Below are 15,972 nucleotides of genomic sequence, written 5' to 3'. Positions count from 1 at the left end.
TGTTTCGGGAGGACCTGCGGAGGCTGGGTGTAGGGAGGGGTCGACGGGGGCGCTCGGGCCCAACCCCGCGTTTCTGGGCATGCCCGCCGCCGCCCCGCTCGCTCTGCCCCGGGCTGAGAAGGTGGAAGCTCGCCCCACTTCCTGTTTGTTCGGTGCGCTCTGTGGCCATAGATGGTCAGGTCTGGGGCCGCGCGGAAGCCTCCGTCTGGCGGTTTGGGAGTCCTTCCTCTCCGCGCGCAGGGTGTTGTCCCCGAGAATAAGATGAGCGGGGGAAAAAAAGAGAAGAAAGATGAGCGGAATTAGAAGGGATCCGGCTCCACTCGGCTAAAACCCGGCTTCTGAGGCACCTTGCCCGGGCTGGGCGTGGCCAGCCGGCTGCCACTCAGACCGGGGGAGGCTCTGCACGGTGGCCGCGGCGCGCGGGGAAGACTTCTCTTCGGTGCTTCTTGGGCCTGGGGATCAGAGCTTTGTTCCCTCAAGGCTCACACTTTCCAACCAGTGATTATCCTCCTACAAAGATTTTATTTACAGAAAAAAGTGGCAAGTTCCCACCCCTTCAGTTGAACGGCTGTGACGGCTGCAAGCTTCAAGCTGAATGCAAGCGTTATATGCCAGAGTCACTCATTCAACAAATACAATTCTTATAATAACAGCTACCATTTACTGCGCGCTGAGTACATGCCAGGCCTGTGCTGAGTGCTTCAAGCGCATTTTCATTTAATTCTAACGAACTCTCTGCGGTAGGTACCATTACGGCCTACAGTTTTCAAATGAGGAGGCTGAATTACTTGCCAAGTTCATAAAGTGTCAGAATTTTGAAGGGGACACATCTATCTAACTAAATCCCAGAACTTAACCCCTATGATAGACCGTACTGGAATCATTTGCTGCAATTTGGAGGCAGTGATGCCCCTGGTGGGGAGACATCCTGGGTTCCAGTCATGGCTTAGGCGCTTACCAGGGGTCAGACTTGGGTCAGGTTACCTGACTTCTCTGAACCTGGGCCTCTTCTCAATTTTATGACTCGCAGAATATTTACAAGTAAATGACCACATGACAAAATATGGAACAAAAAGTGCAGTACCTTTTAAATATTTACATTTAACAAAAACACTGTCACACATGCACACCAACTCTATTCAGACATAAAATTAAAAGGTTATATTTGAGTGATTCATGTGTGTGTAACCTAGAGCAAATAGCCTCCCTGGCCCTTATCGTAATCAGCTCTACATTTAGCCCTTCTAAATCTCTTTCCGGATTAGAGACAGGAAATACCAAAACCATACGTGCTTCCTAGAGGAAGGGGAGAGAAAGTGGGAAACAGGAAGGAGAAGGAAGAAAATAAGGAAGAAAGTTTCCCCATGCATAAATTGGGGATAATAATTCATGGGGTTGTAATGAGAAACAGAAGCAATGTTCACAATGCCTGCCCTTCAGGAACTTCTAATCTTTTAAGAAGTCTGAACACAGGTACTTGTAACTCCAATGGGAGGCAGTTTAAGAACAGTATCTGTGACTTTTTTTTAATAAATTTATTTTATTTATTTTATTTTTGGCTGCATTGGGTCTTCATTGCTGCGTGCGGGCTTTCTCTAGTTGCAGCGAGTGGGTGCTACTCTTCGTTGTGATGCGTGGGCTTCTCATTGCGGTGGCTTCTCTTGTTGCGGAGCACGGGTTCTTGGCACGCGGGCTTCAGTAGTTGCGGCATGCGGTCTCAGTAGTTGTGGCTCACGGACTCTAGAGCACAGGCTCAGTAATTGTGGCGCACGGGCTTAGTTGCTCCGCGGCATGTGGGATCTTCCCAGACCAGGGCTTGAACCCATGTCCCCTGCATTGGCAGGCAGATTCTTAACCACTGCGCCACCAGGGAAGTCCATGACTTTTATTTATTCATTTATTTATACATGGAAAAAAAATTACTGAGTTCTTCTGTGCTAAGCACGATGCTACTTTGTACTAGGCACAACTAGGAGTATAGCAGTAGACAAGTCAGACCGTGTCACTGCCCTCGTAGACCTTCCACAGTCTATTGTAGAAACCAGTATCACCATCTGGGGAGGTCATCAGTAGATGTGCTGACTACTGGCTTCCAGTTTTTTTCCTCCGCACTGATCTTGCCCAGTGCCCAATACTCAGTGCCTCATCCATGGTGGGCTCTCATCAGGCTCATGTTCAGTGAGCCTCTTGAATTCAGAACAGTCATTTCCTGGACTGAGATGGATGGGTGGAACATTGCAGGGCAAACGTGAGTAAACAGTAGTGGAGATGGGAATCTGTGTCTAGATGAGGTGAGAAGTTCCTGTAGGAGAGGAATAGGAGATAAGGCTGAAAAAACAAAAAGAGGTTGAGCAAGCTGTGCCAGGCAGGAGAGGTGAAACCCTAGTGTGAAAGCGAGAGGGAGCTGGTCATATCGCATTTTAGAAATACAATTCTAGCTGTGGTGTAGAGCATGGGCTTGAGTGAGTAAGAAAAGAAGCAGGGAGACCCATCAGAAAACAGATGCAAAGATGTAGTGATGTCTGAATCAAAGCTATGGTATCGGGGATGCAGCAAAGGGGACAATGCAGGAGATAGCATTCTTATAAAGGGGCTAGGGAGGAGGAGGAAGACAGATGGAAAGGGGATGATTTGAATATGAACCTTCAGACTAGATCTAGTTCCCCAGGGATACACTCCCACTGAATATTACTTTTCCTTCTTGGCAGATATCACAATCTTAAATAATTATTTGTGCAATTATTTTTTAATATCTTCTTTCTCTCTAAGTACCTTGAAGTTAGAGTCCTTGCCTCTCTAGCACAAAAATCTGTCTCAATGGATAGTTATGGAAAGTTGTGACTAAGTGAAAAGGGTGGGAAGGGCCTGGGTGGCTCTGAGACTTGGAGATAGGTGAATGAGAGATGGGTGGAAGACTGGATTTTGGGGTTTTCAGCCTCAGACCTTCAAAATCCAGCCTGGGGAGAGAAAGGGGGAAAAGAGTGCAGTTAATCATTTTTCAAACAAGAATTGTCAGCAGAGAGTTGATTGATTCTCACACATGCCCCCTCTTCATGTATTTTGCCTGGATTTCAGCAACATTCTAAACCTGCAGAATCGCATTGTCTCTGAGGGTGCCACCCAAGATTCTTCCTTATCGCTCAGAGTTTCAGACACAGAAGTCTGGTGGTTCATCTGGAGTGTTTCCCAGCCTGGCTCAGAGGAGCGCCTGCATCTGTGCTGCCTGGCCCAGAGCCTCTCTGCATTTGGGCAGATCCTGTATCCCCCTGCCAGAGGGGCTGATGACAGACAACGATCTATGTGAGCCCATCTTTCTTTTCCTCCCAGGATAGAGTCCCTGGCTCCAGCCTGAGTTAAGGTCTCAGGTCCAAAAATTACAAGCAGGCAAAAGAGATATTGGCAATATAATAATGTAGTGGTTAAGATCTGGCTTTGGCATCACTCTGACCTGAACCTGAACCCCAGCTCTTCCACTTAATGTGTGATCTTGGTCAAGTCAGTTAGCCTTAGAAAAAGATATTAAAATCCATCTTGAGGGGCTTCCCTGGTGGCACAGTGGTTAAGAATCTGCCTGCCAATGCAGGGGACATGGATTCGAGCCCTGGTCCGGGAAGATCCCACATGCCATGGAGCAACTAAGCCCGTGCGCCACAACTACTGAAGCCCGTGCACCTAGAGCCTGTGCTCCGCAGCAAGAGAAGCCACCACAATGAGAAGCCTACGCACTGCAATGAAGAGTAGCCCCCGCTCGCCGCAACTAGAGAAAGTCCACGCACAGCAACGAAGACCGAATGCAGCCAAAAAATAAATAAAATAAATAAATAATAAATAAATTTAAAAAAAATCCATCTTGAATGGTTGAGATGACAATTAGGAGAGAAAATTTATAAAACATTTGGCTCACAGTAAATATGCAATGAGTAGTAACAATTATTATTCGATACAGAGAGTCTATTGTCTGTGTCCCTGGTAAAGGCCACCAGGAAGCAAAATAAGGTCTGAAGGGTCAACACACTGGATGGTGCCACCAGAGGCACCGCCACTACTGCCCCATCTCCAAAAATATCTGCTTCTTTATATCTCTAACTTTTTTTTTTTTGGCCACTTGGCTTGTGGGATCTTAGTTCCCCAACCAGGGATTGAACCCGGGCCCTCGGCAGTGAAAGCACCAAGTCCTAACCACTGGACCAGGGAATTCCCTTTATATCACTAACTTTTTTTTTTTTTTGACTGCGTCAGATCTTCATTGCTGTGCTCAGGCTTTCTCTAGTTGCGGCAAGCGGGGGCTACTCTTTGTTGCAGTGCACAGGCTTCTCATTGCGGTGCTGAGTTGACGTGACACGAAACCTTTCTGTAACTGACCACAAGGCTTTAGTTGATAGTTGTGACTTCACATATCCACTACCCATTCCATATTCTCTTTGTCTTCAACCAACACCTAGGTTCATTAGGGTCATAGCGATGGGAAAAGAAAGAGGACATGAAGGAAGCATGCTACTGTCTTAAAGTTCCTGACCCAGAAGTGGCATGTATCACTTCCACTTATACTTCATTAACTAGAACTTAATCACATAACTTAGTTGGGGCTACAACTGATTTTCTGTAGGTCACCCAAATCTTTTTTCTTGAGGGATTGAAGACCTTGGTGGTCCTGCCTGTATAATATTTCCATAATTTTTTGCACTAAGCATGGCAGAACTAGGAGGTGCCCTAGGTATCCTCTGGATTATATCATAATCCTCCCTCCCTCTATTGCATAGTGACAATTCTCTTTTGCCTTAATAATGGCTCATTCACCTAACCAACCATCATAATCAGAGGTATGCAGGTAAACTTTAACAATATGCCCTCCATGGGTAAAATACCGGATTTGTAGCATTTGCCGATTTCTGTATTGTAAATACTCCCACCATGGCCAACTTTAAGCTACCAATGTTATATTACTGAAGAAAAATGCACTGTGGTATGTGGAATAGTGGCCCTCCAAAGATGTCCACGTCCTAATCTTTGGAACCTGTGAATGTGGTACCTTACATGGCAAAAGGGATTTTGAAGATGGGATTAAATTAAGGATCTTCAGATGGGGGGATTATCCTGGATTATCCAGGTAGGCCAAATACAATCACATGGACCCTTATAAGAGAAGGAAGGAAACAGGAGAGTCAATCAGAAAAAGAGATGTGACAATGAAAGCAGAAGTCCTAGTGATATGGCCAAGGAATGTAGGTGGCCTCTAGGGGCTGGAAAAAGCAAGAAACAGATTTTCTCTTAGAGCCTCTTGAAGGAACACAGCTGGGCTGACACCTTGATTTCAGCCCTGTAAGCTGCATTTTGGATTTCTGATCTCCAGATATGTAAGATAATAAATTTGTGGGGCTTCCCTGGTGGCGCAGTGGTTGAGAATCTGCCTGCCAATGCAGGGGACACGGGTTCGAGCCCTGGTCTGGGAAGATCCCACATGCCGTGGAGCAACTGGGCCCGTGAGCCACAACTACTGAGCCTGAGCGTCTGGAGCCTCTGCTCCGCAACAAGAGAGGCCGCGATAGTGAGAGGCCCGCGCACCGCGATGAAGAGTGGCCCCCACTCGCCGCAACTGGAGAAAGCCCTCACACAGAAACGAAGACCCAACACAGCCAAAAATAAACATAATAAATAAATAATAAATAAAAACTTAAAAAAAAAAAAGATAATAAATTTGTTTCTTTTGGGGTTTTTTTTTGAATTTTTGAATTTTATTTTATTTATTTTTTATACAGCAAGTTCTTATTAGTTATCTATTGTATACGTATTAGTGTATATATGTCAATCCCAATCTCCCAATTCATCCCACCACCACCACCACCCGCCACTTTCCCCCCTTGGTGTCCATACGTTTGTTCGCTACATCTAGGTCTCTATTTCTGCCCTGCAAACCAGTTCATCTGTACCATTTTTCTAGGTTCCACATATATGCGTTAATATACGATATGTGTTTTTCTCTTTCTGACTTACTTCACTCTGTATGACAGTCTCTAGATCTACCCACATCTCTACAAATGACCCAGTTTCATTCCTTTTTATGGCTGAGTAATATTCCATTGTATATATGTACCACATCTTCTTTTTTTTTTTTTTTAATGTAATTGACTTTTTTTTTTTTAATTTTATTTATTTATTTATTTATGGCTGCGTTGGGTCTTCGTTTCTGTGCGAGGGCTTTCTCCAGTTGCGGCGAGCGGGGGCCACTCTTCATCGCTGTGCGTGGGCCTCTCACTGTCGCGGCCTCTCTCGTGGCGGAGCACAGGCTCCAGACGCGCAGGCTCAGTAGTTGTGGCTCACGGGCCTAGTCGCTCCGTGGCATGTGGGATCTTCCCAGACCAGGGCTCGAACCCGTGTCCCCTGCATCGGCAGACAGATTCTCAACCACTGCGCCACCAGGGAAACCCTGTACCACATCTTCTTTATCCATTCGTCTGTCAATGGGCATTTACGTTGCTTCCATGACCTGGCTAGTGTAAATAGTGCTGCAATGAACATAGGGGTGCATGTGTCTTTTTGAATAATGGTTTTCTCTGGGTATATGCCCAGTAGTGGGATTGCTGGGTAATATGGTAATTCTATTTTTAGTTTTTTAAGGAACCTCCATACTGTTCTCCATAGTGGCTGTATCAATTTACATTCCCACCAACAGTGCAAGAGGGTTCCCTTTTCTCCACACGCTCTCCAGCATTTGTTGTTTGTAGATTTTCTGATGATGCCCATTCTAACTGGTGTGAGGCGATACTTCATTGTAGTTAATTTTTTTAAATTAATTAATTAATTAATTTTTTATTTTTGGCTGCGTTGGGTCTTCGTTGCTGTGTGCAGGCTTTCTCTGGTTGTGGCGAGCGTGGGCTACTCTTCATTGAGGTGTGCGGGCTTCTCATTGCAGTGGCTTCTCTTGTTGTGGAACATGGGCTCTAGGCACGTGGGGTTCAGTAGTTGTGGCACACGGGCTCAGTAGTTGTGGCACATGAGCTCTAGAGCACAGACTCAGTAGTTATGGTGCACGGGCTTAGTTGCTCCACGGCATGTGGGATCTTCCCGGGCCAGGGCTTGAACCCATGTCCCCTGCAATGGCAGGCAGATTCTTAACCACTGCACCACCAGGGAAGCCCCCCATTGTAGTTTTGATTTGCATTTCCCTAATAATTAGTGATGTTGAACAGCTTTTCATGTGCTTCTAGGCCATCTGTACCTCTTCTTTGGAGAAATGTCTGTTTAGGTCTTCTGCCCATTTTTTTATTGGGTTGTTTGTTTTTTTAATATTGAGCTGCATGAGCTGTTTATATATTTTGGAGATTAATCCTTTGTGCATTGATTCCTTTGCAAATATTTTTTCCCATTCTGAGGGTTGTCTTTTCATCTTGTTTGTAGTTTCCTTTGCTTTGCAAAAGCTTTTAAGTTTCATTAGGTCCCATTTGTTTATTTTTGTTTTTATTTCCATTACTCTAGGAGGTGGATCAAAAAAGATCTTGCCGTGATTTATGTCAAAGAGTGTTCTTCCTATGTTTTCCTCTAAGAGTTTTATAGTGTCCGGTCTTACATTTAGGTCTCTAATCCATTTTGAGTTTATTTTTGTGTATGGTGTTAGGAAGTGTTCTAATTTCATTCTTTTACATGCAGCTGTCCAGTTTTCCCAGCACCACTACTGAAGAGACTGTCTTTTCTCCATTGTATATCATTGCCTCCTTTGTCATAGATTAGTTGACCACAGGTGCGTGGGTTTATCTCTGGGCTTTCTATCCTGTTCCATTGATCTATATTTCTGTTTTTGTGCTAGTACCATATTGTCTTGATTACTGTAGCTTTCTAGTATAGTCTGAAGTCAGGGAGCCTGATTCCTCCAGCTCCGTTTTTTTTCCCTCAAGAATGCTTTGGCTGGGGCTTCCCTGGTGGCGCAGTGGTTGAGAATCTGCCTGCCAATGCAGGGGACACGGGTTCAAGCCCTGGTCTGGGAAGATTCCACATGCCTCGGAACAACTGGGCCCGTGAGCCACATTACTGAGCCTGCGCGCCTGGAGCCTGTGCTCTGCAACAAGAGAGGCCGCGATAGTGAGAGGCCCACGCACCGCGATGAAGAGTGGCCTCTGCCTGCCACAACTAGAGAAAGCCCTCTCACAGAAACGAAGACCCAACACAGCCATAAATAAATAAATAAATAAATTAAAAAAAAAAAAAAAGAATGCTTTGGCTATTTGGAGTCTTTTGTGTCCCCATACAAATTTTAAGATTTTTTGTTCTAGTTCTGTAAAAAAAAATGCCACTGGTAATTTGATAGGGATTGCATTGAATCTGTAGATTGCTTTGGGTACTATAGTCATTTTCACAATATTGATTCTTCCAATCCAAGAACATGGTATATCTCTCCATCTGTTTGTGTCATCTTTGATTTCTTTCATCAGTGTCTTATAGTTTTCTGAGTACAAGTCTTTTACCTCCTTAGGTAGGTTTCTTCCTAGGTATTTTATTCTTTTTGTTGCAATGGTGAATGGGATTGTTTCCTTAATTTCTCTTTCTGATCTTTTGTTGTTAGTGTATAGGAACGCAAGAGATTTCTGTGCATTAATTTTGTATCCTGCAACTTTACCAAATTCATTGATTATCTCTAATAGTTTCCTGGTGGCATCTTTAGGATTCTCTCTACATAGTATCATGTCATCTGCAAACAGTGACAGTTTTACCTCTTCTTTACCAGTTTGGATTCCTTTTATTTCTTTTACTTCTCTGATTGCTGTGGCTGAGACTTCCAAAACTATGTTGAATAATAGTGGCGAGAGTGGACATCCTTGTCTTCTTCCTGATCTTAGAGGAAATGCTTTCAGTTTTCACCATTGAGAATGATGTTTGCTGTGGGTTTGTTGTATATGACCTTTATTATGTTGAGGTAGGTTCCCTCTCTGCCCACTTTCTGGAGAGTTTTATCATAAATGGGTGTTGAATTTTGTCAAAAGCTTTTTCTGCATTTATTGAGATGATCATATGGTTTTTATTCTTCAATTTGTTAATATGGTGTTTCACATTGATTGATTTGCATATATTGAAGAGTCCTTGCATCTCTGGGATAAATCCCACTTGACATGGTGTATGATCCTTTTAATGTGTTGCTGGATTCTGTTTGCTAGTATTTTCTTGAGGATTTTTGCATCTATATTCATCCGTGATATTGGTCTGTAATTTTCTTTTTTTGTAGTATCTTTGTCTGGTTTTGGTATCAGGGTGATGGTGGCCTCCTAGAATGAGTTTGGGAGTGTTCCTTCCTCTGCAATTTTTTGGAAGAGTTTGAGAAGGATAGGTGTTAGCTCTTCTCTAAATGTTTGATAGAATTCACCTGTGAAGCCATCTGGTCCTGGACTTTTGTTTGTTGGAAGATTTTTAATCACAGTTTCAATTTCAGTGCTTGTGATTGGTCTGTTCATATTTTCTGTCTCTTCTGGTTCAGTCTTTGAAGATTATACCTTTCTAAGAATTCATCCATTTCTTCCAGATTGTCCATTGTATTGGCATAGAGTTGCTTATAGTAGTCTCTTAGGATGCTTTGTATTTCTGCGGTGTCCATTGTAACTTCTCCTTTTTTATTTCTAATTTTACTGATTTGAGTTTACTGAGTTATTTAGCCTCCATGTGTTTGTGTTTTTTACATTTTTTCCCCCTGTAATTGATTTCTAATGTCATAGCATTGTGGTTGGAAAAGATGCTTGACATGATTTCAATTTTCTTAAATTTACCGAGGCTTGATTTGTGACCCAAGATGTGATCTATCCTGGAGAATGTTCTGTGTGCACTTGAGAAGAAAGTGTAATCTGTTGTTTTTGGATGGAATGTCCTATAAATATCAATTAAATCTATCTGGTCTATTGTGTCATTTAAAGCTTGTGTTTCATTATCAATTTTCTGTCTGGATGATCTGTCCATCAGTTTAAGTGAGGTGTTGAAGTCCCCCACTATTATTGTGTTACTGTTGATTTCCTCTTTTATAGCTGTTAGCAGTTGCCTTATGTATTGAGGTGCTCCTATGCTGGGTGCATATATATTTATAATTGTTATATCTTCTTCTTGGATTGATCCCTTAATCATTGTCTAGTGTCCTTCCTTGTCCCTTGTAACATTCTTTATTTTAAAGTCTATTTTATCTGATATGAATATTGCAACTCCAGCTTTCTTTTGATTTCCATTTGCATGGAATATCTTTTTCCATCCCCTCACTTTCAGTCTGTATGTGTCCCTAGGTGTGAAGTGGGTCTCTTGTAGACAGCATATATATGGGTCTTGTTTTTGTATCCATTCAGCAAGCCTGTGTCTTTCGGTTGGAGCATTTAATCCATTCATGTTTAAGGTAATTATCGATATGTATGTTCCTATTACCATTTTCTTAATTGTTATGGGTTTGTTTGTGTAGGTCCTTTTCTTCTCTTGTGTTTCCCACTTAGAGAAGTTCCTTTAGCATTTGTTGTAGAGCTGGTTTGGTGGTGCTGAATTCTCTTAGCTTTTGCTTGTCTGTAAAGCTTTTGATTTCTCCGTCAAATCTGAATGAGATCCTTGCTGGGTAGAGTAATCTCGGTTGTAGGGTCTTCCCTTTCATCACTTTAAATATATTGTGCCACTCCGTTCTGGCTTGTAGAGTTTCTGCTGAGAAATCAGCTGTTAACCTTATGGGAGTTCCTTTGTATGTTATTTGTCTTTTTTCCCTGGTTGCTTTCAATAATTTTTCTTGGTCTTTAGTTTCTGTCAACTTGATTACCATGTGTCTCAGTATGTTTCTCCTTGGGTTTATCCTGCCTGGGACTCTCTGTGCTTTCTGGACTTGGGTGGCTAGTTCCTTTCCTGTGTTCAGGAAGTTTTCGACTATAATCTCTTCAAATATTTTCCCAGGTCCTTTCTCTCTCATTTCTCCTTCTGGGACCCCTATAATGCGAATGTTGCTGCGTTTAATGTTGTCCCAGAGGTCTCTTGGGCTGTCTTCATTTCTTTTCATTCTTTTTTCTTTATTCTGTTCCATGGCAGTGAATTCCACCATTCTGTCTTCCTGGTCACTTATCCGTTCTTCTGCCTCAGTTATTCTGCTGTTGATTCCTTCTAGTGTATTTTTCATTTCAGTTATTGTATTGTTAATCTCTGTTTGTTTGTTCTTTAATTCTTCTAGGTGTTTGTTCTTTAATTCTTCTAGGTCTTTGTTAAACATTTCTTGCATCTTCTTGATCTTTGCCTCCATTCTTTTTCCGAGGTCCTGGATCATCTTCACTATCATTATTCTGAATTCTTTTTCTGGAAGGTTGCCTATCTCCACTTCATTTAGTTGTTTTTCTGGGGTTTTAACTTGTTCCTTCATCTGGTGCATAGTCCTCTGCCTTTTCATTTTGTCTATCTTTCTGTGAATACGGTTTTCATTCCACAGGCTGCAGAATTGTAGTTCTTCTTGCTTCTGCTGTCTGTCCTCTCAAATTTGTTTTGTTTTAGTCCAGTAAATCTGTGGTCATTTGTTATAGCAACAATAGGAAACTAATACATATACACAGTCAACTCATGTAAGTCTGTATGAGCTGGCTCTAGCAGACCACTGAATTAATCTTTTCTTTTTTTTTTTTTTGGTCTGTTCACCTACTGGCATGACAAATTTGCCCAAAATTGGCAAATGGCAGCCTTCGCTTCCAATCCAGTGGAACTATTTTCATGTCCTCTGGTAGAGGCATTCTTCCCTTGGGTAATAAAACTTGTCAATAGCCATAGTCAGACTCACAGAGACATGAAGATAAACATTTAAACGTAATCATTTAGGTATAATAGAAGTGTCACTCCACATATACCCTTTTCTTCTGGGATCCATCTATTTTGGCTATGAGTGAAGCATTACCGCACATTGGTTGCTGGTTCAGAACAAATAGTGCATCCTATGTAGGCTAGAACTTCAATCTGGCAAGATGTTGTCTCTTACTTATGGCCATGTATTGGGCACTTTTTTGCCTCTGAGTGCACCTTCTACTCCAGCTATTGCTATGGCAACCAGGTGGGTGCAGGTGTGACCTGACAGTCCAAATCTTCATCTGCTTTCTCCAAATATCTCGCTTTCTGCCCTTGGGCTTCTCTCATGGAACTCATCTCAGGGGTTGCCAGGGAGAACTTGCACAGTCATTTTGATTCATGTGTCAGCCTAAAAGTGCCAACTTGAGAGAGTACAAGGGAGTTTACCAGCATTCAGGAAACCCTTGACCAGTAAAGAACAGGAGCTGGTGAATAAATACTCGCCTCTTCCTTCCCTTGGTTGGACAAATGAGAGTCACGTTCTACACTGCCTCTTCAGGGAAATCAAGCCCTACGTGCCCAAAGCAGTGACCTTCTGGAGCACTCCTCCTTGGATTGGCTTTCCTGGTTTGCCCATTTTATTCTTCCTAGTCAATCTCTGACTCTTGTCCTTTGGGATCACTTCTGAGAATAAACTACGTACCTGTTTGCAAGCCCTTGTTCAGGCTCTGCTTTAAATCAAGTCTAAAAGTTTTGGTGGTAGAAGTGACCCTAGAAAGCAGATTCTCAGGATGGGATTCTGGAACAAGATCAGACCCTAATGAGTACCCCATTCCTGGTGCAGTGGTGATAACCCTTGACATGTAGTGTCCTCATAATTACTAAAATCCTTACCAGTGGTATCTTGTAATAAGGTGTAAAAGGAGGGTGAAGCGTTGATTTAAGAGACTAAGGTAGCATTTGAATGGCCCGGAGCAATGGTATTATAAGGATTATGGTGTCAGCTGGCTTTTCTTTCTTTTTTTTTTTTATTTTATTTTATTTATTTATTTATTTTTATCTGCGTTGGGTCTTCTTTGCTGCGCGTGGGCTTTCTCTAGTTGTGGCGAGCGGGGGCTACTCTTGATTACAGTGCACAGGCTTCTCACTGCGGTGGCTTCTCTCATTGCGGAGCACAGACTCTAGACGTGTGGGCTTCAGTAGTTGTGGCACACGGGCTCAGTAATTGTGGCTCGCGGGCTCTAGAGCACAGACTCAGTAGTCGTGGCACACAGGCTTAGTTGCTCCGCGGCATGTGGGGTCTTCCCAGACCAGGGCTCAAACCTGTGTCCCCTGCATTGGCAGGTGGATTCTTAATCACTGTGCCACCAGGGAAGCCCCAGCTGGCTTTTCTTTTTTTTTTTTTTTTTTTTTAATTTTTTAAATTAATTAATTTATTTTTTGGCCGCATTGCACAGCATGTAGGATCTTAGTTCCCCACCCAGGGATCGAACCCGTGCACCCTGTGGTGGAAGCATAGGGTCTTAACTATTGGACCACCAGGGAAGTCCCCAGCTGGCTTTTCTTAATGCCTTTTGAGATCTTGGAAAAAAAACAAGATAGGATCAGGTTAGCTATCATTGAAGATAGGTATGTCAACCCTGGCTTGAGTGTTACACCAGGCTATACTTGTGCACTTGTCCTCCTCCATCAGTCACTCCTTTCTGCCCCTTCCCCTGACTTCTCTGCTGCATATGACAGTTCCTGAAAGTTCAGTCCTAGGTTCTTCATTCCCTGCTCTTTCCAATGGTGAATTACCCTTGTCTCGTGTCTTTTATTATCAGCTTCATTCCAATGTCTCTCTGGTGTGTTTGCCATCCTTTTAGGTAGCTCTAGGTTCTTGAACATTTTACTTCAGATGTGCTTAGTGACATTGGACAGTGTGTCAGTAAATCTCCACAAGATGGCAACCTTGCTAACTTTGGCCACACTGTATGCACGCCTTCCAGTTGGAGGGGTTAGGAGGGACTTCTAATAAGACTTTAATCTTATTTATTTAACATTTGTTGAGAGCCTGCTCGATACAGATCCTTTTAATATATTAGTATTGTTTGTTTTTAATATTTGCAAAAGTATAGTCCCGTTTGCAGATGAGAAAACTGAGTTGAAAATGATTAATTTGCCTGAAGTCAAGACCTAGATTTGAAGCCAGTTTTCTGACTCCAAACCCAATTCTCTTTTCATTACATAAATGAATCTCAAGCTGCAACAGTATTATTTAAGGTTTTTTGTTTTTGTTTTTTAAAAATTACAAGTAACAGAAAACCAACTTGAGCCAGCATAACAACAACACAACAAAGCATTTGGGAGTGTCTCATGGAAACCTAAACAGAAATGATGTCCTGGCTTTAAAAGAGCGAATAGAGCCAGGAACTGGAAAGTCTTCAAGACCTGGGGGAGAAAGGATGAAAAGTGAGAGAGGGGAAAAGAAAGGGAAAGCTAGGGAGGCTTAAGAGATGAAGATCTGCCCCATCCCACATTCAACTAGAATAGCCCTATTTTAGTGCATCTTACATTGGTGTCCTATTCCAGGTTCTATTTGAAAAATAGGGATTAGATCTATTAGACAATTATTTTAAACCACTGGTGTAATATATGAAGCCATTCCCACATTGTTGGATATTTAGGGGCTATTGGCTTTTTCCGATTTTTCACTCTAATAAGTAAAATTGTGATGAATATTCTTTCATATTGTACTAGACAGTGCATGAAGTCATGCAGTACTTCCATTTCCCCTGGCCCTTATAACTGCCCTTAAGGGAGGAAAGGGTGGGGGGGTTATAGCCTCAGGCAATTCTAGCCTGTGCCCAAAGGACAGTGCGACTTGGGCCCTCCCCAGTTGTCAGCCAGACCAGAAATACTTAGTGAGCATCTAACTATATGCTCTTCTACAATGGTGAGTAAAATAAGCATGGTCTGTCATAATGGAGCTAACGCTCTGGTGGGGAAAACGGACATGAAACAGATACTCTACAATGATTACAAGAATCACAAGCAAAGTGCTGCCCAGCAGAAGTTCAGAAGGTTAAGAAAACACACAACAGAGTGAACTGAGTTAATCTGGGGTGTTAGGGTAGGCTGCCCTGAGGAAGTGCCACTTAATCCGAGACTTGAAGGTTGAGTGAGAGCCAGACAAAGAGAATGGAGAAGAGCTGTTTAAGCAGAGGGAAAGTGTGAAGGCCCAAAGGTGAGAAAACCTTGGCAGGTTCAAGAGACTGAGATCAGATTGGTGTGACTGGCCACAGAAAAAAAGGGCAGTGCTATGAGACTGAGGTGGAAGAGACAGCAAGGTCCAGATCATGCAAAGTCTTATGAACTATATTAAGCAATTTGTAGTAAATTCCAAGGATATAGGAGATCACTGCAAGACTTTAAACCGAGGGAGTGCACGGTCCTATTTGTGTTTGAGCAAGAACATAGCATGGAGGGCCAAAGTGGATACAAGGAGGCCAGTGGATAGAGGTATGGGGCTGATGCAAAAGTCCAGGCAAGGGATAATGGCTTGGACTACAGTGGCAGCAGTAGATGAAAAGAAATGTACAGATTTGAGAGTGAGTGATAGAAGAGGTAGAAATTACAAGAGCTCTTGATTGATTATCTATGGGGGTACGTGTAAGAGAGGGTGAGTAGCCAAGACTATTAGCTTTCTGGCTTGAGTGGTTGGGTAGATGGTATTTCCTTACGAGACTGGGGACCTGGAGGAAGAGTAGTTTGTTGGGGAAAGTGATAACTTCTGTTTTGACAAGTTCAGTTCGAGGTACCTGTGGGATTTCCCGAATATGCAAGCAGACATATAGAACTGGAGCTCAGAAGACAAGTCTGGCCAGGAGGTGTTGGTTTAGGAATCCTAGGATTGATGGAGTATCGAGTGAGACCAGAAAAAGGTCATTCAGAGCTACTGATCTACGTTAATAGTGAATTAGAAGAGAAGCCAGAAAAGGAGAATCAGAAGGGGCAACCAGAGGGGTAGCAGAAAATCAGAAAAATACATGGTTCAAGAAAGCCAAGAGAAGAAAATGTTTCAAAAAAGCAGTGGCTACCTGTACTAAAAGCAATAGAGTGATCAAATAAAAAGAGGACGGGAAAGTGTCCATTGGATTTAGAAACACGGTGGTCATTGATGATATTGTCAATAGCAATTTTACAGAGGTAGTAGGCAGAGCCTAGCTAGGAGTG

The sequence above is a fragment of the Balaenoptera ricei genome, chromosome 1 (genome assembly GCF_028023285.1).
Source record: "Balaenoptera ricei isolate mBalRic1 chromosome 1, mBalRic1.hap2, whole genome shotgun sequence".
NCBI classification, from domain to species: Eukaryota; Metazoa; Chordata; class Mammalia; order Artiodactyla; family Balaenopteridae; genus Balaenoptera; species Balaenoptera ricei.
The sequence above is the reverse complement of the archived record's forward strand: the minus strand, read 5'-3'. Positions refer to the sequence as shown.